The following is a 24,292-nucleotide window of genomic DNA, read 5'->3' as shown; positions in this document are numbered from 1 at the left end:
TATAAGTTTCAACATTCTGGGTCAAGTGATTCAAGACATTTCCCTTAAGTCAAGTGACCCCAGAACATTAAGGGTCATCGACTTTGTAATTCCTATAATCGTGATTGAATGTTCTATCTCAAATGATTCTAAAGTTATTGGTTGGAAACTGTTTTCATATGACCTTAACTTTTGATCATTTGATCATGTGATTCAAAAATCAATAGGGGTCATCTACTCTACATGTCCAATCATCCTAAGAAGTTTCAACATTCTGGGTCAAGTGGTCCTCCAGTTATTGATCAGAAACGGGTTTTCCATGTTCAGGCCCCTGTGACATTGACAGATGATTGTTTTTCCAACTGAGATCTCATCTTGGTAAAAGCAGGCTATGAATATATTATACGTAAATTACATAGACAAAAGAATCTACAGAATAGTTCTTAAACTAAAAACAATCATAAAAGAATATTTACAATGAAATTAAATGTTTCATTCAATTTTAAAACAACCAAAACAACTACTACTATCTCCAATATCAGCACACATCATGATCTTCGGGTTGCATTTAGTCAATTTTCAGCTGTAGATTAATCTTATATGCCTCATAATCATTCCAATATGCATGTTTTAGTGTTGTTATATTTTCTGGTCCTTTGGGATCATGGAGTCCATTCAACATATGTGTAATAAAGTTCTGCTTAAGCTGGCGCTAGGGGCACTTTTCATTACCTCTCATGAACAGACTTAGTCAAACCGAGTCTAGCTGCTATTATTCTTCTTGGCTGCATTCTATGCATTCAGAGTATCTTTTTACGAATTTTATTGTTCAAATTCAAATATTAAAAACTGAAATTTTTCCAACTTTGTTTGAATGATCTCAAATTATTTAATTGCAGTTTTCCAAATCCCGCTATTGTATAATTATCCGAGAAGAAATCGTACGCCAGAACGTGAATATTTGGGGACGAAAACACTGCAAATCTACCGGCGATTAAAAAGGCGAATTTGTTAAAAATATTATGTTTCTTTCGAATTAATTATACTCTTTAATGATTTGTCAATCACAAACACCAGCTGGAATGTAATATTAAATCAAATTGAAGTGCATATATATACGATCGTGTTTTCGGAAAACAGGTACGAATTTTTCGCCCCCCTCCGTTACGGCTGCAATTATTTTCCTAAGTCGTGCAAATAAAAATTATCTACGTAAATATTATGAAATTATCGTATCTTTCTCTATGAAAAATAAATAGGCTCACACCTCTTCTGTTGATTTCATGCAATATATTTCCATAAACCCATTTCTTTGCTACAAAGTTCAACGGATGCTTGGGTGCAATTTTATCCGAAAATAGAACGCACGCCGTGCTAGTTATATGTTTTCTGATCATGTGACCAAAACAAGCTTTTTGGTGTTGTTACGATAATAAAATTTCGACTAACTTTTCTAGCAGGAACTAAGTTTTAATTTAAAACGTTCACAAAAGACGCAACTTGCTTTTAATACCGATTATAGATGTACGCGGATGGTGCTGAAGTAGCCTACTATACTATATTTTCGTAGGTTATTTATAGTTTATTTTGGTCACGTGATGAAGAATTGTTTTGGTCATGTGATCAAAGCAAGCATGCTCATTTTCATACGCGTTGTTTTTGTTATAAAATATAGATCACGGCAAATTTGTACTTAAGCAGTGCATTTTTTGATAAAGTTGAATCTCAGAAGCTTTCTGAAAGTTAACCAGACTTAAATTACGTAAAATTTATAGAGGACATGGAACTACTTGTTCTTCAGTTTCGGATAAGCATTTTGACTGTAAATTTGTGGTATGGTAAATCTGTGGTCACGCTTCGCTGCCCACAAAAAGTTTTACCGTGCCGTTTTGTGGCTATGAGAACTTTTAAACCATAACTACAGTAACATTTTTCGACGCTGAAAAATAATGACGTGATATGACCTTTAAGGTTAGGCAAAAAAAAAGTTTGTTCCTGGTAACATTCTAAAAATTAGGATAGGTAGCTAAGGTGCCGTCAGTTTTTATTTACACAGTTATAATTAACTGTCATAATTGTTTATTTATTAGGTATAAGGCCATATCGCTATTATACAGAAACCTAGAACGCCATCGTCTACTTCCACGTTTCATACAAGTCGTCGCTGGAGTCGTCGACAGCATGGATATATTCAAAAATGTTTTACCAAAGACATCACACTTGGAAATATTTACAATGAACTATTTGGTGAACAATTCGAAAGCCATGATGCAACAGCTGATGCAGTCGCTTTGGCTAAAATATTCCAAAACCTGAATATACCCACCCAATCTAGATAACATCGTCTGTTACGAAGGCAAAAGAAAAGATGAAATTCAGAGTAAACGTCAATTCTGTGCCAACACAACTAAGCGCTGGACAAAACAAGAAAATCCTCACCGATCAAATGGCTTGCAAAATGTTACAGGGAGGTATATTTATGATATTTGCATAATTTTTATACGTATAGACGCGTATGTAATAAAAAGGTTATTATCTTCGCATCGGGAAATGTGCTCTCGTTCTTCAGCGGAAGAATATTGCGCTCATAAAGTCGCGCAATATTTCCGCTGAAGAACTCGTGCATATTTCCCAATACAAAGTTAATAACATATAATTATCCTCAAGAAATATCCCAGTATATCGTATGCCTAGTAATTTTGTACATCGTACATTTATAGACTAATTTTGAGGTCAATAATTTAGTTTCGCTGACCTGTGAAAATTTATACTGACTGGAGATTAAGTCTTAGGTCAATATTATTTTCTCGCAAGTCCGCAAAACAGAGAAATAACTCTGTAACTACTAGTACTATAGAGTAATATGTCGCATACCTAGTAATAAAGAAGCGATAAAAATCGTAAAATATGCGTCGAGAAATCCGTGCAGAACTACGTGCTATTATCTGAGTCTACATGTCTTTTTGACCACAAAAGCACGTGTTTGCGATCGGCCAATTTGCTCTGAACAAATGTGAAATATTTTATGCTATTATAGACAAATTCGGTCATTTCTATAAAAGTACTACATAAATATGGTACGCTTTATACCAAGTATATAGAGAATGTTAACTATTTGTGTTTTTAAATAGGCTCATGTCTATAACAGTTACTCTCTTTTGCGGAAAATGTATTAGAAATAATTTTGTATATGTTAGAAGAGTTTCAAATAATACATGTTTATTATCTTGCATAACTTCGAATATGATCACGCAGATAACGAGGTCACTGAAAGGAAATTTACACTAGTGTTTCCACTGATGTGAAGATTATTGTTATCACTCTAAACGAATGCCATAGTCTCAGTTGATAGCCTATTCTTTAAATAGTACTTATATCCTCGCAGAAACATAATATTTCGGTATTTCGGGTCTGAACGATAGATATTCGGATCTGGCAGTATTTTAACTAATGATATTGTTACCGTCGTTGTGATTACACATTTCATAAAAGCTACCACAATTACTAAATAATGGGATAACACATGTAAATTCACATTCATCTGAACGTTACGTAACTTGTCAATTCTTCCAAAAAAAATTTAAAACGATGACGTCGAAAAAACGTAAATTTGTTGACCTAGTATCAACGTAACAGCTAATTACCTAAAAACGACACCGCAGAACTTTCTAAATTCTGGCTGTTATTCAGAAAACATTCTAAAATGAAACATATTCAATTTTAGTCAAAAAATTACGAATGTATATTTTTTTAATGCTGAGCGAAGCCATTTTTATGGAAAATTACCTTTCCTATTTTTTAGCACGTTACCAGAAACAACTTTTTTTTGCCTAACTTTAAGGGTCATATATTCACATCGGCGTCGAAAAATGTTACTGTAGTTATGCTTAAAAAGTTCTTATAGCCACAAAACGGCACGGTAAAACTTGTGTTTACGGGACGTATTAGTGTAAAACATATTCAATTTTGGTAAAAAAATTACGGATGGATATTTTTTAATGCTGAGCGAAGCAATTCTTTGTGGAAAATTTAAGTAAAAAGAAAACTCGTATTTTTGGCTCTCATTTTATTAAGCGAAAACGTAGAGCAATTCCGATTAAACCATCGTCTGGTGATTCATGTAAGCTTTCATTTCATTATAATTTATGGATTTACGTTAAAAATGTTGCCGGTATAATAATTTCAAGGCAGATTTTGTCCACGTATATCTGACGTCAAAAGTGCGCGAAGTGGTCATGTTTGCGACGTCATGGAAACGTCAGTGATGCATAAAACGTGAAAATATACACAGATCTAAATCAGAAATACCTTTCAGTTTTTGTGGGTACCAGTCAATAAAGTGGGCTCTGAAAAAAAGTTATAGTATGGTTCCTCCTTAAAAACTAAAAAAAAATATTACAGCAGAGCCACTTCTGTGGTCAATTTAAGCATGCACATGTTTTTGACACCCTAAGATTTTTTTGATGAAATACTGGTAATGTGAATTTTTAGAGAAACAAAAATTAACAGAACATGTATAATGTCATTTAACGACATGAATATTTAAATGTTATATATTTGTAAATGATAAGAAATGTTCCTTCTTTTAATGTCTCACAGAGACGTCATTAGTATAAATACTCAATTTCACAGATGAAGGGGTCAACAATTCGTAGATATTTTTTTTAATGTTTTTTTTTTTCATTTTTGCGGGATGTGGGATGTGGGTAGAGTCAAACTGTCAGCATTTAATCATATGGCGGTATCCAATGGTAGAGGAAAACACCAGATGCACCTTCAGGCATTGTTACAGGCATAGGCAGACACAAGCATTCCATAAGCGACCTGGACCGTTAACATGCCTGAAGAATTCAAACATCTTATGTGGGGTTTGGAACGAAAAGTGGTGAAATGCCAGCAATTAAATGTAACCTTTACCAATCGGCTATGGAGGCATCTCTTGATATTATGTGGACAGTGCAAAAGTGTAATTAAAGAATTTCATGAACGTGACCGCGAGTTATTGTTTTGATCGATTGTGATTTCATTAATAAACATTCTCCGATTAATGATCAACATTTGGTTGGTGTTATCATCAATGGTTTTGTATTTCTATATACAGAATAAACTATGTTACAGGATATTGCTGTAACTGAATCTAAAGCATGTTTTAACATAACAATGACTTCTTGTTTTAAATAATTACACCCTTCCACATGCTTAGGTATATAACTTTTATTTACACTGTCCTGTGACTTTGGAACATGGTGGGGGTAAGAGTGGGGATAGGTGCACCATAAACCGGTTTAACCTCACCAGTGGTGGTTTTGCCACTGACCGTTCCAAGGCGTTGCCCACTGTGTTCCTTTATTTGTTCATTTTGTCCTTGTGTGCTTACTTTGTGTGTGTTGGTCTTGTGCGCGCCCGCTTGCTAGGTTTAGGTTTGGGGAGGCTGCGATTTTAGAACGATGCTTTCCTGTTGCATATTCATCCTTGTGTTTTTTTACTCATATCTACATTATTAACATTTTAAAGATTAAACATTTATTAAATATTCTTGAAGTAAAGGTTGGATAAAACCTCTTCTATGCACCTAGTAATAAAAAAGTACTCCTTGGCAAGTTCTTCATTATACAAACCGCGAAGGCCATTAAGAATTCTATGGTCCTTGGCACTGGAGTCAATCAAGGGTTATGTTACATCCTGAACAAATTTGCAATGATTTCCGATTTCATGGTGATTATTAGCTAATCCGAATTTTGCCAAGTTCAGATCGCATTTGTACAGTTGGTAGAGTCAGAGGTAATATATATATATATATATGGTAGAGAGAATTTATACGAACTCAATCACCATCACAATATACCAGACCAATTACGGCAAAGCGCCTAGCAGTACAAACGAACACGCACATGCCACAGCAAGTCCACTAACCCAATAAGATTAGTCTCGATGCTGCTTTATATACGAGCCCGAATTGTACTACATATTCGTACTGGTTCAACATTTGCATATATATACTCAAATCTCTGTTTTCATGTCTCACAAATCAGTAGTGACTTTTTAGTCTTTATAACTGGTTGGGACCAGAGAAGCTATATTTTCTCTCTCTGAAATTGAACTGGATCTCGAGGATACATTGAATATATATAGATAATTTGCATTAAGGGATATAATTATATGTAATAGTTATAGTATGTGTGAGAGTGTGTTACCAGGAGATATCAGAGCTAGGGGTACATCGAGGGTATTTTTCTCTGCACATATCGTCGAGGCCGGTAGGCCGAGACAGATATGTGAAGAGAAAAATAACGAGATGTACCCCTAGCTCTGATATATCCTGGTAACACACGAGCACTACATATTATAACTGTTTTATCGCATAGTTTATCATTAAAATTTATATATTATTTTCATTTAAATTTGTTTATTATTATTTTTACTGTTTTGATTCCCTTTCTGCGCCTCGCTGACTGAAACACTAAAACATCTGTTTTAGAAAATGTGTTCCCCAGATAAAAGTACCCAACAAAATTCTGCACTGGTTTTAAATCTTTGCATTTCATTGGCCAGACATATTGTAAAACTTGTTGTTATGTTTGTAAAAAAAATCAAAGAAAAAGAAACATTTGAGAAATCTCAGAATTTCATATATTTCATGTATTTCTGAATTTGGCAATAACTATCAAGTTTTTGAAATATTCTAGTTTATTTATTCTTTTACTTTATAAATGTAGGTGTTTGTGACAATTCTTTCTCTGTGAACTGTAAATTGGAGCTAAAATCATCTTTTCTTTGAAAGGAAAAAATTATACTCCCTTGATAGGACCTCAATAGAGAAAAAGTGTTCCGATATATATCGGGACAGTTTTACTGTGCTGATATATATCGGAACACTTTTTTTCTTATGAAACTCCATAGAGATTTCCGTGTTGATATATATCGCAACAGTTTTGTAAGATATCAGCACAGTTTTGTAGTAATAATGTGTGTTACTATGTATAACATGCTGCAAAGATCAAAGGAAAATTGCCGCACTATGCGATAAATATAAATATATATATATTTTTTTTTGTGGGGTGGGGGATGGTGGTGGGGGTTTAACGCCGTTTTTAACAAAGTGCTATTAGAGAGGATTTTATTGCAGAGATATTTATTTGAAAAGACTCTGATGACAGTCTAATGACTAACCTAAAAGGGAAGTATGCTTTTATTGTATGAGGCTACATGAAAACAAGGAGTGACAAAAAAGTGGTATACCCTTTATCTGAATTTGCAAATTTGAGTTTAATCTATATTATACTGGATCAGTTCAAGTTTTGACTGACTCCAGACACCTCAGATTAACACTTAGCAGAAATTGTCTCTCAGGAGCCACGAAAAAAAAATCCATCATTCAGACATTTTACACAACTATTATTAAATAGTTGAAATGATTGGTTTTATAATCATCCTAGATAATAAATATGACATTAATACTTATTTTTTCAATACAACTTACACTCGGGACCACCTCGGTAGCATAGTAGTAGAGCGCCCGCTTTGAGTTGGGGAGGTCGTGGGTCCGATCCCTGACCGCACAATACCAAAGACGTGAATAATGGTACTAGTAGCTTCATCACTTTCGCTCAGCATTAAGAGGATAGTGATAGGACTAGTCAGCCCGGTGTCAGTATAATGTGATTGGGTGACATATTATGTCACGTATCTACGGCGTGATATTCCAGTGAGGCAACAGTGTGCATTGTGCTTACAGCCTCATGTAGACGCCGTCGTTTACATCACTCAAAAATTGTTGAAAAAGACGTTAAACCCGAACGCACACGCACATGCGCACGCACGCACGCACACACACACACACACACACGCACACAAACACACACACCCAACCCCAAATCGGATTGCATTGTGCTTACAGCCTCATGTAGACGCCGTCGTTTACATCACTCAAAAATTGTTGAAAAAGACGTTAAACCCGAACGCACACGCACATGCGCACGCACGCACGCACACACACACACACACGCACACAAACACACACACCCAACCCCAAATCGGATTCTTCTACCCTTTTGACTTGCTTATGTTCTAAAGACATTCAAATTATTTTGTTTTCTCAATGAGTAGTTTATTTCTTGACGATAGGATGAAAACATACTGTAAGATGTATGTATATTTTATATTACTTATTACATCTGAAGGAATCTATACCACTTAAGCGATGAAAATATTTCGTTATTTGCAACAATCTTTTTTTAGTTTTTGAACAAATAACACATTTATTACAAGAGAAATAAAAGAAACACGCCAAAACAGCTCAATGGGGAGAGCGCAGATCTATGGATCACAAGGTCGTAATTTTAATCCATGGGTGATGCGCGTGTTCTCTGTAGTAGTGTGATTAAAGACACTGTGTCTGATGTCACTGGCAGTTACTTGCAGAGAACAGGTTAGTACTGTTACAGAAATCAGGGACACTGAAAGCAAAAGCGTGCAGATGCGTTTCATTTGTACTGTAAGCATTCATTTCAAATTTCATAACAAAATGAAAAAATGCAATGTTTTGAAACGTTCTTGATAGTTTTAAAGAAAGTTATACAAATGATAAATAAGTCATATTTTAAGCTTTATGCTTAATGGATATTGCCTTTAATAGATTAATAGTAAACGTCATTTAAACACACGACAATATGAGTATTTATTTTTGCTGCTAAAATTGAAATGGGAAAAATATGTTTCTGTTAAAGTAAGATAAGTATCCGTAGATTTAGATTTGAAAGGTATCAAGGTAAAAATGTAATGACCATTTCAAATATCAAAGGAACTGAAACTGTTCAAGCCGAACCAAAAAGCAGAATGAATTATTTCAAAATAAACAGTACACCGAAACTGAACCAAATAAATGCACGCATTGAAAGCTTCGATGGTTAACGAAATCGGTCTGTGAACGTATTTTGTTCACCTTTTCTACATGTAAGTTAATTTCTGTCTTTGCAAATAAAAACACAAATATTTAAAACATTGTCCTTGCGGTGCAGTATTTTAAAACTGACTCACATGTATCTATTTTATTTTTCGCAGTCCAAGCAGTATCATATCGTAATCATACATAATAAGATAATTCCAATTATATGATGAAAAGTCACTTCCACTATATTAGTTTGTAAATGATATTTAAAAGGCATATAGCCTTTACAACCCGCCAGATGAATAAGGTTATAGACTATCTGATTCAGGGGTGCACCCAATGCACCATTTTTTTCTAAAAAAACTTCAAGCATAAATCTCTTAAAGTTTAATTCAGAATACAGAGCCAGTTAAAATAGATGTTCTGGTTGCTGCGCTTGCAAATATAATAATTGTAGATTAAGCTTTTGCCAGGATGAGAGCAAAAAAAAACAACCACTGTCTTCTAGTTTCTCTACCCATCAGAATGCTTGTACCTAGTATTAGGTCTAGACAGTTATGACCTTTATTTTACATAACAGCAAGTATTACTAAAAATAAAGGTGAACTTTACAAAACAATTTGCTTGCATTTATATCAGATAAGCCACACAGGCTCAGAGTCCAGGCATGCTCAAGCTGCTCACAGGTATAATTTCCTATATAAAAAGACAGAATTGTAGTATCTCCAAATATGCATCGAAATGAACCAGAGCTGCAAATTTTTAATATTTTTTTTCATAGGAGGACTCTCCCCCACCCCCTCATCCAAATTTGTTTGACCAACATCTACTTTTGATTTGGAACATTGATTTGGGTTAAATTGTTTCTTATTAGAAAAAAAAAATCAGATAGACTTGCACTCATCTAGTTCGTGTCTCTTTATTGCGCTTGAAATTTTGTTGAGAAAAAATATTCTGACTTTCAATTTCTGAAAAAACAAAATCACAGACGGCAAAGACAAAAATTATTGGCTCCAAATAAAATTACAGCACATTGATATTTGCCAACATTATCAGTACTTTTCAAGATAGTTTATTTCAGTCAAATGAGATTATTGTATGACTTTTTTCATTAAACATAAATTCAGACTATCATTATATGTGATTGCCGTTTCTCCTAAATATGATGAAATCAACCCAGGATAACTATTTTTTTTTAATAACATTTCTAATAATACATGTAATGCGTAATGTAGCAATATATATCTTAATATTCATTAAAATTCTACTTTTTGATATCAGTGTCTGACAGATTTGAAAGGAAACTGACAATGACTCTCTGCAATGCTTGGAATATAGTCTTACATGTGACGGTTGCGTGACAAAAATATCTTTAAAGTAGAAAAACGCGGAAACTCCACAGGTTGCCCAACACGAATAACAAGAGCTGTCACCATTGGTGACAAATGCCCCCGAAGTAGGCTCAAGAATGTCACAGTTGTATTCGCAAAATAATCACATATCATTTTGTGACCTTGACCTAAGAGGCCTTGATCAGAAGTGTGACACATCTTCTCAATATGGTTAACCTTTGTGTCAAATTATTTTCAAATCCCTTGATAAATGGCAGAGTTATGGACCAGACAAGGAACACCTTTGACTTCTAAGTCTGACTTTGACATTGGAGCTAGGGGTCAGGGTCTTGCACATGACACCTCATCTCATTATAGGGAACATTTATGCCAAGTAATTTCAAAATCCCTTCATCAATGGCAGAGTTATGGACCGGACAAGAAACAACCCATGTTAACCTTTGACCTCTAAGTGTGACATTGACCTTAGAGCTAGGGGTCTGGGTCTTGCTCATGACACGTCGTCTCATTATGGTGAACTTTTATGCCAAGTAATTTCAAGATCCCTTAATGAATGGCAGAGTTATGGACGGACACGAAACATACCCTGTTAACCTTTGACTTGTAAGTGTGACCTTGACCTTGGAGCTAGGGGTCTGGGTCTTGCGCATGACACTTTGACTCATTATGGTGAACATTTATGCCAAGTTATTTTAAAATCCTTGTATTGATGGAAGAGTTACAGCCCGGACAAGAATTTACCGGACGCACGCACCCACGGACGGACAGTGCGATTTTAATATGCCCACCGTTGGGGGCATAAAAAGAAATTTATGCAAGCTCGGCAAGCTGAGGGAGTATTAGAACCACAACGCTGAAATGTTTAAGCTGAAAAACTATAACGTACCAATAGTACAACTTAAAAGTCATGCTGAACGATCTAAAAAGATCGATATAGAACAGCTCTAATCGAATGTCTAAACATAAAAGCAAAAGGTAAAAGATTACATATTTTAATACTTTAAGTATCGTACTTGTGCATCTTCCTATTTTTACTGATATCCGGATGAAACAGGCATACCAAATGGTGCAATGTTACACTTTTATTTTCTGTAATTATAATAAATAAATAAAACTTGTCATTTTACGATGGTCATATAACGTTTTAGCTACATGAAATAATATGTTATGTGTTCATAATCAATCCATGCTAAAAGAAATATTCGTAATCTTTTAGAGGCATGACGTTGTCGAAACGTGAAAATTGCGTATTCTTGTATTTTGTTTTACATATACCAATTAAATTAGATAAGCCCCCCGGAAGACATAAAAGCCAAACGAAGTAATTCTTATCTTCATCATCTTTAAATGTCTGCATTTAAACATACTTTAACAGTCTCCGGATTTAGTTTGCAAATCCGGAATTTTCGCAAACTCAGCTACCTTTTATCTTTGACTTTTTTGTGATCTTTTGACACCTAACAATAGTTCGGGTCTCATAGAGAAATAATTGGCCATTTCCTTTAAAATATCTCAAACAACGAACTTTTGGGACGGCTTCAAAGTTGGTCCTCCCATGGGAGTATTTTTTTCTCCCGCGGGGTTTTCGCTATCCCATGGGAGGTCCAATCGGAGGTTTTCTCCCACTTTAAGAATTGCGGGAGAAATACCCCATTGGGTTTTAACAAAAATTCTGAAATTCATTATTTATCGCTGGTAAGTATTTCTTAGTCTTTACTCTCGTGTTGTTTCTATATTAGACCTGAAAATAAGCGTTCTGAAAATGTGATACTGGCGAACTCCAGCGGAAGAGTTCACCTGCGGGAGAATTTCTCCTATTTTGAAAATGGGGTTATTCTCCTGTTTTGAAAATGGGGTTATTCCCCCATTTATTCTTATTTTCATATATAGAATCTGTTCTTGGTAGTTTACGCAACAAATTGTAATTACAACTGATTTTCTTAAATAATAATAATAACAACAACAACAAGTTAACAGTAATAATAATAATAATAATAATAATAATAATAATAATAAATAATAATTATAACAACTACAATGATAATAATAATAACAAGAACTCTAATATTATTTTCGGAATTCGTGTATAAGGTCTTTTCTGAGAATCAATCTGTAGACCAAAACCTTTGATTCCTGGGGAATTTATAATTCCACCCTGAACATGTCCCTTACCACTTAACAAAGATGTAATCAAAGGTATTCCTAGAGTAGCAGCCAGCATACCCAGGAACCCGCCATTTTATTTTTTTGTTTTTGTGTTAATTTAATCACTCCAGATCCTACTAGTTGCTTTCTTTGATTAGGTGTAAGATATGGTGATATCATATTTCTCTTATCATTAGCTACTGAAATTCTTCCCCCTGGGAGAAGAGAGGACCCATTGGGTCCGATCATACCATTCCCAAGTAACTTACTAACACCAGTACTGGCCAGCCCAGAGAGGGCTCCGATGCCTAGAGGGGCTAATATTTTTGGAGCTATTTTTGCTGCCATTGGAAGAATTGTTTTTCCTAACAAACCAGCCAAAGCTCCTAAAAATCCACCATTTTGACCTTGACTGGACATTTGTTTTTTTGAAATTTTAATTTCTAATCCCTTCTTATTTGCAACAGCTTTTTTAATTTGATTAATTTGTGTTTTTGTTAAAAGTAAAGGAAAGTTTCCATGTAATTGTTCATGTTTTAATCTGAAAGTATGTGGAATTTTATTATTATAAGCTTGTGCTAAATTTTTCTTTTGTCCATCTGTAAGGTTAACTTTATATTCAATATAATTTGATACCATTATATATAATTTATATTTATTTTATTTAAACAATAACAAGTTCATTTCCAATAGTATTTATTTCAACTGTTTCCTCATATAATACAATTGCGTAAATACGATATCTTGCAGTGGGAAGTGTAGTTAACTTAATTGTTAATGTAATCTGCTTAGGATCTTCTGTTATTACTTCCTTTTTATATTCCAAGTTAAAATGAACAAATCCATACAAACTCCGAAAATTAAATCTATTTAAGAGACTTCCAGTAGTTTTGTTATTTTGTTTATAATAATAATTAATTACATCATCATATATTCTTGATATACTTGTATATTCTGTTTCTGGATAAAAAACACCATTACCAACTTCAAGACGACAAGAACTCAAAGTACAATTATAATCATCATTTGCTGCATTAAGTTTAAATGTATCTAATAAATGTGGATTATGTTCTTGTGAATTACTTTTATCAGGTCGTTGTAAATAAACAAATACATGTTGTGGTTTTGTTACACCAGCCGTTATCCTAAAAGTTGTATTAATCCGTTGTGTATCAGTTGATTGCGTCATCATTTCCCGAAGGTATGACCATCTTGCTTTTGTAAATCTTTCAGAAATTAAATTAAGTCCAAATTCATTAAAAACCAAACGTGGAACCCATAGAATTAATTTTGTTACAATTACCCTACCTGGATCAGCAGCATTAGCTCTAAAAATTAATTCATCATCATCTGTCAGCTGCAGTGTTATTTGAATTTGACTTGAAGGTAAAATATTAGTTTCTAAACCCTGAAAAAATGAATAATTATTTAATGGAATCTTAGCATTTACCTCAGCACCACCTTGGATTAATCCTTTTCTAAAAGCAAAACCTGAATTATCAGCAGTAGCAGCAACACCAGTAGTATCTAAATAGATAAATTCATTTGTTCCATTTGTTCTTACATAATCTTCAGACAATTCAACCAAACTATTTACATTTACTACTTTATATAAATTATTACAATCATAAACAATTTTTCCATTTTGTTTAACCACTAACTGATCAATTAATGAAGCTGCATTATTAATTAAAGCAATTTGATCTCCACCAGCATAATTATTACCGTTAGCAAGCTTATTTACTTTAAAACTTACTTCAAAATAAGCATTAAACCAATCAAAATATGAGCTTCTATCATTAATTGTAAAGTGATATCCGTTTTTTTGTTGCTTAACATTATTTCCCAGGACAGATATTAAAGCTGTATCTAATTGAATAGGAGTTAATTCATATCTTTCACAATATTGTTTTGTTCTAAACATGTATATATTATATATTATTTTATTTTTTATTAAAGTTAAAACTTTAGTTTTTATTAAAGTTAAAACTTTAGTTTTTATAAATTAATCTGTTAATACGTTTATGTGTTCCAGATCCTGACAATAATCTATTTAGTCTTATATTAATATCCTCCTCCTCCTTATTATTTTTATTATTATTTTTACAGTTATTCTTTTCTTGTAATTCCTTAGCAATTAAATTACCAACTGCCGGAGCAGGTTTCTTTTTAAATTTTTCAACAATTTTATTAGCAGCTAAATTTCCAACTTCTGTTCCAACCTTTTTTGTTCCACTTTCAAGTGCTGCTTTTCCTGCTGTTTCCAGAGCTTTTTTTCCAGCTGTGCTAATTGAAGATGCAACTCCGCTTGAAAACAATTTCGTTAAAGTGTCAAAGATACCTGTTCCGTGTATAATTTCTTCTTCGGTCTGAGCATCAACATAAATAAATATTCCTTTATTTTTGTCATAAACTTTTTTGTACATTATATAAAACTAAAATTTATAATTTCATATTTCTTTTAAAATTAGTGTAAAACTTGTTTCAACCTCATTAAAATTAATTATTCTACCAAATACATCTGTGATATATATTCTAATTGAATTTATAATATATTTATTAATTTCTGAATATCCAACTCTTTGTGGTTCTTTTGTAAATGGATAAGCTCTTGTTAAATCTGCAGTACCTAAAGCATAAATAATATCACTGAAATTACCATCAACAAGTGAATTATCAATATGATCACAATGAATGTAAATTGTATCCACAGAGTTAGTTATATTTGGTATTGTAGTTCCCCATTCAGTATTTTCCATTTTTTTTTCTCAAATCCAAGCAATGTATGAAAATTTGACATTCTTAAATCCAACATAAAATGATCTTTAATTGAAATCAAAATCTTAAAACTACTTAAATCAAATTCCAAACTTATTGGAGCATTGTCTGATTTATCAAATTCAAAATCACCATTACTTATTAATGTTTCCCTAATATAATTATTAATATCTGTGTAACTGTAAGAACCATTTGTAAATATGATATCTTTCCAATCCTTACCATTATTATAACGAATTATTTTATTATCATATTCATCACTAATATTATGCCAAGAGTAGGTCATAGTGTTAATACTATCCAAACCAACAACATAAGTTTTATTTTTATCTAAAATTAAAGAACGACTAAATCTGATTGTAAAATCACTCGGAGTATTTTTGTTATTATTTTTAACTGTTTCAGAACTTAATACTATTTTTTGTTCCATTTATATATAACTAAAATTTAAATTCAAGAAAAATATTTTTTATATAACATTTCATGTTGTTCTGGTAAGAGTGAATCCATTTTTAATAATTGATCTACTACCCTAATACCTTCATTTTTTAATTCTTCATTATTATTTCCTGCATCAATCGAACCACAAATTAACTCCAACTCATTAACCAATTCTTCTGGATTACATGGACAAACGTCATAACCTTGTCCTCTAATTACTTTTTTAAGTTTCATAGATCTTTTACTGATAGGTAATCCTGACTTTTCTGTTAATTCTTTGAATATTTTTCTGGAATGAAATGAATGTTTTTTATTATTGTTATATCTTTTATTAATCAACTCAATCAAATCATTATCTACTTCAGTATTTATTACTTCTTTTCCAGTTCTTTGATCCTTAGCAATTAATTTGTTGTGACCATAAAGTTTATTTAAGTTAATAATTAAATTACCATATTGTCCATTTGGTGAAACTTTATATGGGTTATGATATCTTATTCCTTTTCCCATATACTTTTTTCCTTGTTTTAAAATATCAATGATTACGTCTCTATATTTTTTATAATTTTCCGACTTAGCTATAATTGCTTCATTTTGCTTCAGATCGAAATTTGTTTTGTTTTTCTTTCTAGTTATTGCACCAGATTCATTACCCAAATTTTTTATATCCTTTGATACCTTTTCTATGATATTTTCTACTTCTTCTCTAGTCATTTTTTTTATGTGGATCTTTAGATTTGCTGTGAAAAATATTAAACACTTCTTGCGGCGTATGATATTGTTTTTCATCTAAAAGATCTAAATCAATATCTTTATTAAAATTAACTGTAAATTCTTTTGGTCTTGCTCCCAATTCTTCTTCTTATTCTTCTGATTCTTCAGGAAATTCTTTAGTGTCTTCAAACTCATCATCTTCATCATCCAAACCCATATGATCTTTCGGCGGTAACAATCGTATTGGTTCTTGGAATAGCTCTTCCAACCCTTTTAGATTTTCTGCTTCTTGTATTTTATCAGCAAACTGTTCTGGAATTAATGCCAGTTGTTCTTTAATTCCAGGTAATGCTTTTAACTGACTTGACAATTCTTCTTTTTGACTTTTTATTCCTTCAGTAATTGGCTTATACATTTCAGTGTACATATCCCGATTTGTAGCTTTTTAAATTTTTTCTCTCATTATTTCTTCTCTAAGAGCTCTCATCTTTTGCCCGACTTATTTTTTTCTTATTCTTATTTCATTGAGTTTTGATTGCATTTATATAATAACATAAAATAATGTAAAATAATGTAAGATAACGTAAGATAACGTGAATAATGTATTATTATATATAAATGGAAATTCCAAATTATGATACAAAAAGTAATAAATCCAATAACTTTAAATTTTTTATCCCTTTATGCCAGATTCATATTTTAGAATGTTAATATGTGGATCTTCTGGATCTGGAAAAACAAATACACTAATGCATATACTTCGAAAACCTCTTATATATTATGATAAATTATACTTGTATGCTAAAAACCTAGAACAATCTAAATATCAAGATTTAATTAACAACTTAAGCCAAATTGCAAAAAAAATTAAAGTAGATCCAAATGAAATACTTGAATATTCACTGATTCCAACCAAATTGAACCTTGTGAGAATCTTGAATCAGAAAAACAAAAAGTAGTAATATTTGATGATTTTGTATGTGAAGATAAAAAAGTTCAAAATGAAATAACAAAACACTTTATTCAAGGACGTCACAAAAACTGTTGTGTTATTTATTTAAGTCAGTCTTACTATAAAACACCAAAAGATATCCGAATTAACTGTTCACATTATATTTTATTTGAAAGTCCAGGTAAACGAGAAAATGATATGATTTGTAATGAGCAAAATATTAACCCTAAATCTTTTGCTAATGCAACAAATCAAAAATATGATTTCTTATATATTGACAAACCAAGGAAGTTTTTTAGAAAAAAGTTTATTGGTAATATATAATAATTATATAATGGGAGTTTTTAATAATATAGAACAAATAAGTGATATTGGTAGTATAAGTAAAGTTAAATTTGATATTGATTTAAGTGATTATGCTACTAAAAAACAATTCAAAAAACTTAAAAAGGAAACGGAATCGTATCTTCACAAAAATAAGGAACTTGATAATACAATGAACAGAGCATTAGATATGGGAGGTAATAACCATATAAACCTAGGAGACCCAGATAAACCCAACGATGCAGTTTCAAGACGATTTATGTTTAAAAATGTTCAAAGTGTAATAGATAACTGTAATCTTGAAGACATCAAATCTATAAAACAGACGTTAGAAGAAGAAGTAAAGAATATTGAAGAATTAAGAAAAGATTTTAAAAATAATTCATTATTAATAGTTGAATTACAAGATAAAATTGAAAAAGAAATGAAAGCTATGGTTGATTCTATTAAAGAACTTGAAGAGAAATCTGATTTGACAGATGACAACATAAAAAAAGTATTTAGAACCAATTTTGAAAAGTTATACAATCAAGTTAAAGAATTAAAAGATAGTATGATTAAACATGAAGAACTAAAAGACAAGATTATTGAGGCTGAGAAAAAGTTACAAAATATGTATCAGTTAGAATTCAGAACAGAAATAAATAAACTAAATCCTGAAACTGTAAATAAACATAAAGATTTATTAGAATTAATTTCAAATAAACTTGCAGAATATAAATCTGAATTGGAAAAGGCAGCTTCACAAAGAGGTGATGATCATGACACAGCATTAGATAACCTTAAAAAAGAGCTCAATTCTAAAGTAGATGACTTTAAAAAACAAATTCGAGTTTGAATTAGTACTGTTGACAACCGTCATAATTTAAAGTATGCAGACTTAAGTAATAATACAAAAAAATTACAAGATGATATTAATGAATTTAATGCTAAAGTTGAAAAACATAAAAATGAACTGGACTTTGTAGTTGAAAAATCAGTTAAACAAGGAGAATCAATCACTGCTAATGCTAAAGCAATTAACACAATTAATGATCAGCTAGAAAATTTTAAGAAACAACTTCGGAACTTGATTAGTACTGTTGACACACGTCACAATATAAAGTACGCGGAATTAAGTAAACTTACAGGTTTATTACAAAAAGATATTAATGAATTTAAAGATAAATTTAATGATAAAATTAAAAAAATAAAAAATTATCTGGACTCTGTAGTTGAAATATCAGCTAAACAAGGAGAATCAATCACTGCTAATACCCAAGTAATTACTGCTAATACCCAAGAAATTACAAAAGTAAAAAATGTTTTTCTAGAACAAGAAACAAAATAAGCTAGAACAAAAGGCGTTGTTGACAATTTATCTGCTTCTGAAGTTGCTACAACAAAACGACTTGATGATTTAGCTGAAATAATTCTTAAACTTAAAAAGAATGATAAAAAAATAAAAGAAGAATTGGAAAAAGAAATAGAAAAAGTAAAACATGAAGTGTTTCTCTTTGAATACTTTAATAAAAGTTTTTATGATTACGTAAAAATGACAAAGTATTTTGACCGTCGGGGTGCCTGGATATATTCAACATATGAAGATATGACCGGTTTGAACTATTTAAATGCATTTGAATTAAAACCTGGAATTATTGTAGATTATAAAGATTTTATACACATAGACCAAGAATATAAACTAGCTGTACCAGATGTGCTTTTAAAGGGTGTGTTTTTAGTCGAAAAAACTGGAATTTATATAATAGATATTAATATTTTATTAACGGGGACCAGGCCTATAGGCGAACCGGATCAACCGATTAAAAGTCCAATATCACATTTTATATTTAGATGGCGGAATGATTTGGAGCGGATTAATAATCCATTTTTTAGGTTATTTGGTGGTATATTTGAAAATGTAAATATAGCAGCTGAGGACTTTGACACTGATCAGTTAATATCTATGTATAAGAAAAAAATTAAAATTTATTTAACACAAGGGACAATGTTTGACATTCATCCTTATAACGATTCAACATCTACAAAAGTAATATTTTCGCTTTTGGCGGATAGTTACATTAGATTCTACATATCGGATGAATATGCATTTTATGATAGAAACAAACTTTTGAGTTAATCTTTAGTTTTTATTAATTACTGTGTTTTTATTTAACTGGAATAATTAATATAATGGGAATATTTAATAATATAAATGAAAGCGTATGTTCAATCATGTATATGCCTATGGCATACTCAAACGATTGAGTGATTTTCATAACATAAAAGTATTATGATATTCAATCATGTGTATACCTATAGCATACTCAAACGGTTGAGTGATTTCAGTTGTTTGTACATAAATCTTGTAATACTTGTTTAATAGTTATTAAAAAAATGCAAAAGCCGTGTTGTATACATTTATTTTAACCCCGACGCCAGGTAGAATTTATTACGTGCACACCCGACGCCGGGGTGAACCATTAGTCTTTCCTAAGAGACCTCATCTGTAGGCTCACCATACAGCTGGTTTTTCCTAAATCAACAAACTTGTCCGGTTTTGCAGCCAGAATCACCTTCAACCCCATGGTTCGTTTCCTCCCGAAACCTTCGAAACTAGAGACAAGAACGAAGTAAGGCAATTCAGTGCTATTACAACATTGACGGAAGAATTCTTTATGTGCACAATCAGTTAATGTCATAACAGCAGTCTGTAACCGTTAACAGACAAGGCGACCCAGTACACAAACCATACTGCAAGATACCTTTAAACAGACAAGGAAGCGTCAGATCGACTTCCGGAACTAAGCGTAACACAACACGACTCAAAGATATAAAAGTTGAAACCGGTTTTATATAGTGTATATTCTTTATTATAATATTGTTATGGTTTTGAAATTATCATAATTTTATTTTTCGTGTGTTATAATTTATTCAATTACTTTTTGTTTTTAAATAATAACAACTCCTAAAGTAATTTTATTCTTCCAATATTAATTAAAATAATTTGTATGAATTTCAGTTATCAAAGGGAGATATTACTTGTTTTTTTTTAATTTCAATTATTAAAAAGGGGGATAGATTTGTAAATAACCTGACCTTGTTATATTTGTTATATTTAGCATTTGGTTTCCCGGTCTGTGTTATTTTTAGTTTGAAATTTTCTTGTTTCATGGATAATTATTAATGTATTTATTGGTATTGTGTACATTTTGTGTCATTTCTAATGTCTTTAACAGTTGTTTTATCTATGTAGAAGGATTACAAAACAAGGAAGTAAAAGAGTGAATTAAACAGAAAATAAATGTGGTATAAATTCAACCACATTATATTTTACTTCATGTATGTTATATTAGGCCAAACTTATTCTACATTTTGTCTCTCGGTGTAGTGTTTAAAGTTTTTAAGTGGAAACTATTTTTAAATAAAGACATATGTTTTCTTCCTTTTAAATCATCTTTAGTTAAATCATCTTTAGTTAAATCAGAGGTTTTTACTGGGTTTAAAACCTGTGGATTTTAAATTGTCCGGCATTGACCAGTCCTGACCAAGGGTTAAAAGGTCAAATGAGGTTATACTGTTTCAAAAACATCATGTTTCTAACTACTTATAGTAACAAGTATGGAAAATTAATATAAAAAAAAATATAATAAAATAAAAAAAAAACCCAAAAGTCCACACAAAAATCCTTACAAGGTAGAGATAGATCAAAATACACCTCAAAATTGGATGTAACATGAAAGTTGTACTGCAGAAAAGTGGTCTCGATGTTTCCCTATGACTAGTAATGAAAAAGTTACAATATAAGCTATTTATAGTAACAACAAAGGGAAATAATTCTAAAGGGACCTGCTCATGACACTCCGTTTCATGATGATGTACAATTGTGCCAAGTTACATCAAAATCCTCCATGAATGAAGAAGAAATGCTCTGGGCAAAGTCATTCTTGTATCTGAATTTTGGCCTTTAACTATTAACTTGACCTTAGACCTAGGGATCTGGTTCTTGCGCAAGATATTCAGCCTTGCGGTGGTGAACATTTATGCCAAGTTATATCAAAATTCCTCCATGCATGAAGAAAAAATGCTCCGGACAAAGGTTTAATTCTTGTATCCTTTGACCTCTAAGTGTGACCTTGACCTTAGATCTAGGAACATGGTTCTTGTGCTAGACACTCCGTCTTATGATGGTGAACAATTGTGCCATGTTTCATCATAATCCTTCCATGCATGAAGAAGATATGCTCCGGACAACGTCTATGGAAGCTGCCCGCCCGCCAGGGGCGTTCCCATAATACGTCCCGTTTTTCAAACGGACGTATAAAAATGTATCTCCGAGTAAATCACAAAGTATCAATGACTCTCAAATGCATGTCCCAACAGTGCTCTAGAAGAAAATGCATATAATTTTTCGGTACCGTAAGTCTTTCATATCTATACAATATATATATATTAATCAATCAAGGATATGTCATTGTAAATGAGCTGACAGTTAGTTTTCTAGGAAATCGTCGTTTAACTGTGTTACACAAATCATACATGCACCGCTTTTTTACAAAAATATGTCCGCCATGTTTCCTTCAGTGAACGAAATAAAGGGTGTCTTTTACCTTAGATTTCCTCATTGTAGAATACGATTCACTTTCTAATCTAAATAAAGCATCACTTTTTTATAATATCCCACTGTCCGAACTTTCTGATCACCTAACGATCACTCACAATTACAAAATAAAACCAACGTGTCATCAAAACGTTTACTCTGCACGGCTTCATCTCGGCCTACTAACATTAAATTTGTAATCATGCGCCAACCAAACAAATGATGAAAGATCGGGACCTTTTGGAAGATATGTTTAATTTCCTGTATTTTTGATATTCTAACCTTTAAAAAACTGAATTGTATGCACAGAAATAAAGAAGAATTTATGCAATATAGCTTTTAGTTTTAATTTTCGACCTATATTTTTCCAGGCCAACAACAGACATGTATATGTTACAAACCCGGCTTGTCCTTGAAACCAGTGTCAAAGGTTACTTGAACATGAATACAATAAATAAACAATCACTTACTATGTTCTTGTAAGTCCTGTAAGATGAAACGGCTCGTGTTTATACATTAATATATATATATATATATATATATATATATTCCGTATCGGGAACATTGACAATCACAACTCGATCTTTACCACGAACATGAAAACAGTTGCTTTTATTCCGTTGTTAACATTTCAATCATGACGATTCACATATACGTCTAAGAACGTAAATTTCGTGCTTTCCAATCTACATGGTTTGTAAACTTTTGTAATTAAAAGTATGGTGTATTCGGCAAACCATTTGTAATTTCTGACGTGGTAAATATCATTGAGAGTATCATATATGTTCACGAAATTTAATTAAATATCTAAGTTTTATACTTGCAAAAGAAAAAGTTAACTTGATGGTCATGGTGGCTGGCTTCGAATTCCTCGCCCATCACTTACGTTGGATCAAAACCTCACTTGAGGTGTAAAACTTTTCACCTCAAGAAGCCATCCAGTTTAGGTTATTGTCTCGATCTAGATACTAGTCTGAGTCCCCCAAAAATGTCTGGAGAGGCACCTGTAGTCTTTCCCCTACAACAAAACCTGGGGAAAAAAATCATTTTGTCGTTTCAGTGTTACTCTCAATCAAACAAAATAAAGATTGTTCCCGTTTTTGTTTGTTTGTTTGTTTGTTTGTTTTATTACATTTTTGTATAAATGAATATGCAAAAACGTTTGTTTCAGTGTAAAGTCAAAATATAATATTACAATTATATATCAACAGTGAACGCCACATGCATTATATTTTCACGAGGGGTTAATGCTTTGATCTTACATGTAAAACAAAACATATCCCTAGTGTATAAAAAGTAAAGGTAAATATATATGAGCCGCAGAATGAGAAAACCAACATGGAGGCTTTGGGACCAGCATGGATTCAGACCAGCCTGCGCATCATCGCAGTCTGGTCAGAATGCATGCTATTTGCTAATGTTTTTTTCTAACTGCAATAGCGTTTAAAAGCGGACAATATGGATCCTGACCAGACTGCGCGGATGCGCAGGCTGGTCTGGATCCATGCTGGTCGCAAAGCCACTATGTTGGTTTTCTCATGGCGAGTGTATTATACATTTTTCTTGAATTTTGCCTCAACGTCTGTTTACGACGTTTCCCGCATTTGTTTGTTATGACGTTACGTCATTGTATTATTTCTGCCTGAAGATATGTGCACAATTGAAAGTGCCTGCAGTGAAGAATTAAAATTATTAAAAAAAATCCACAGAAGTCTACTTCTGTTAATTCCTTGCAATTGAACTTTTATATATTTTATACCTGAACAAGGATTTTACTAATTTCATATATACCTGAACAGTACAATCTCTGTAAATGAGCACTACTAGAAAAATAGCTCTCAGCTCATTTACACGGATAGTTCAGCTTTATTATGCATGTTAAAGTTTTTTGCAGTTATGCTTGATGACATAAAATACTGTCACCGAAAATTGGGACATTAATATACTGATAATTTTTCCAACTTTACTTTTTTTAATTAAAGTAAGAGTTCAGCACTTCATGGTTTTAATGTATTGTCGTATTTGAATAAAACTTGTTTTACAGTTACTTCGAAATTCCTCACAAATAATATCACGTATCCCACCCACCTAATTCATAATATTAAAAATGCATAGTCCTTAAGCAAAGAAAGTAAGAATAA

General features: G+C 32.1%; 1 long non-coding RNA gene across 3 annotated transcripts in view; it reads left to right on the top strand.

The window, feature by feature from the left end:
• Positions 1–24,292, top strand: part of LOC123538523 (uncharacterized) — a 49,505-nt gene that overhangs the window by 5,945 nt on the left and 19,268 nt on the right. For all 3 annotated transcript variants that reach the window (XR_008372090.1, XR_008372088.1, XR_008372089.1), the window contains exon 2: positions 2,070–2,450. This is a non-coding gene — a long non-coding RNA (uncharacterized LOC123538523). The remainder of the gene's footprint in view (positions 1–2,069; positions 2,451–24,292) is intronic.

Source organism: Mercenaria mercenaria, chromosome 8 (assembly GCF_021730395.1).
Source record: "Mercenaria mercenaria strain notata chromosome 8, MADL_Memer_1, whole genome shotgun sequence".
In the NCBI taxonomy this organism is placed as follows: domain Eukaryota; kingdom Metazoa; phylum Mollusca; class Bivalvia; order Venerida; family Veneridae; genus Mercenaria; species Mercenaria mercenaria.
This window is presented reverse-complemented; position numbering and strand designations above follow the sequence as displayed.